Below are 2,003 nucleotides of genomic sequence, written 5' to 3' on the forward strand. Positions count from 1 at the left end.
TTAATACTAGCGCCTAAATCACATATAACACGATCAAACATAATATCTCCTATGATGCAAGGAATAGTAAAACTCCCTGGATCTTTGAGCTTTGGGGGTAGCTTCTTCTGGAGAATGGCACTGCACTCCTCCATAAGCATCACAGTTTCCTCATCTTCTAAGTTCCTTTTGTTTGATAGGATTTCCTTAAGGAACTTCGCGTAGCTCAGCATCTGTTGCAATGCATCTGCAAAAGGAATGTTAATATGCAATTTTTTAAAAATTTCGATAAATTTTAAAAACTGCTTATCCTGATTTTTTTTCTTCAGTCTCTGAGAAAAAGGCACGGGTGGAGTGTGGTGTGCCAACTCTGGTGGTATCTCGGGGAATGGCAATTTCTCCTTCTTCTTTTGCCTTTCATCCTTCTTCTTGTTCTCTTCCTCCAAACCGCTTGGTTTCTCATCAACTACAATCTCTTTATCAACTTCCTCTTCAGATTCTTCCTTTTCAGATTCTTTCTTTCCAGCTTGGTCAACCTCTTCCAAAACTGTCCCACTCCTTAAAATTATGGCATTTGCTTGCTCACGTGGGTTAGTCACTGTATTGCTTGGTAAGGAACCTTGCGGTCTCTCATTTAGCTTCTCGGCCAATTGGCCCATCTGTACCTCAAGATTCTGAATGGACGCCCCTTGATTTCTGAAATTCGTCCTCGTCTTATTCATAAATCCCGTGGTCTCCTACATAAATTTCCCAAACATGTCCTCCAACTTTGTCACTCTTGGATCTCCCGATTGATTATTCACCCCTGGTTGGTTATTCGGCAAAGTCCTTTGGTTCCATTGATTATTTTGATGGTTCTGATTGCCCCAAGCCAGATTTGGATGATTTCTCCACCTTAGATTGTATGTGTTGGAGTACGGGTTGTTTGGTTGCCTCTGATTTCCTGCCAAGTAGTTCACTTGCTCCGCTGATGAAGATGATGAAGCAAATGTGTTCCCCACTTGACACTCGTTGCTCACATGGTTTCCTGCACAAAAATCACAAGTTAGTTGAGGTGCTTGAATAGAGTTTACCTGCATACTTTCCAATTGTTTTTGAAGTGCCGTGAGTTGGGCTGAGATGGCTGTGAAGGCATCAACTTCATGAAGACCCGTAGATTTTCTTGGTATTGCTCTCTCATTTGGTCTTTGATAGTTGTTGCTTGCCAAAACTTCAAGCAACTCATAAGCCTCCTCTGGTGTCTTATTCTGTAAAGCTCCTCCCGATGCTGCATCCACCATGGTTTGCATGTTACCCATCAGTCCATTGTAGAAAGTTTGGACTTGAAGCCAAACTGGCAACCCATGGTGTGGACATTTCCTCATCAATTCCTTGTACCTCTCCCAAGCCTCATACAACGACTCAGATTCATCTTGCAGAAATGATGTGATATCATTTCTCAGTTTTGCTGATTTAGCTGAAGGGAAAAACTTGGTCAGGAACTTTTGTGCTAGATCATTCCAAGTTGTGATAGTCCCTGGTGGTAGTGCCATTAACCACCCTTTTGTTTTATCCCCTAATGAAAATGGGAATAACTACAACCTAATGGCATCATCTGACACTCCGTTAGACTTCAAAGTGTCACAAATTTCCAAGAAGTTCGCAATATGCTGATTCGGATCTTCCTTCAAATCACCATTAAACCTTACCGACTGTTGGATCATCTGAATGATTGCCGGCTTAATCTCAAAGTTGTTGGCTTGGACCGTAGGCCTAGTAATACTCGACCCATTAACCGTGGGAACTGAGAATTCCCTTAGTGTCCTGTTTTCTGGTTCTGCCATTTCAACAACTATTTCTTCTGTTTCAACCACTAAATCCTCTCTTTCTCTTCTCTCTCTGTTAGGTCGTCTAGCAGTTCTCTCAATCTCAAGATCAACAGGAACCACTGGCTGACGTCTCGCTCTTCGCATAAACTACACAGAATAAAAAAAAGAAAATGAGATCACAAACCAACTGAAAATTTAAAACAAAAATTAAAACTT

The 2,003-nt window shown here is 41.5% G+C and overlaps 1 non-coding gene across 1 annotated transcript; it reads left to right on the forward strand.

The window, feature by feature from the left end:
* Window positions 1-1,317: 1,317 nt before the first annotated feature.
* Window positions 1,318-1,424, forward strand: LOC116122202. The gene has a single exon (XR_004126854.1). It is a non-coding gene; the product is annotated as a small nucleolar RNA R71 (small nucleolar RNA).
* The last annotated feature ends 579 nt before the right edge of the window (window positions 1,425-2,003 follow it).

The sequence above is a fragment of the Pistacia vera genome, unplaced genomic scaffold, assembly GCF_008641045.1.
Source record: "Pistacia vera cultivar Batoury unplaced genomic scaffold, PisVer_v2 Contig132, whole genome shotgun sequence".
Lineage (NCBI taxonomy): Eukaryota > Viridiplantae > Streptophyta > Magnoliopsida > Sapindales > Anacardiaceae > Pistacia > Pistacia vera.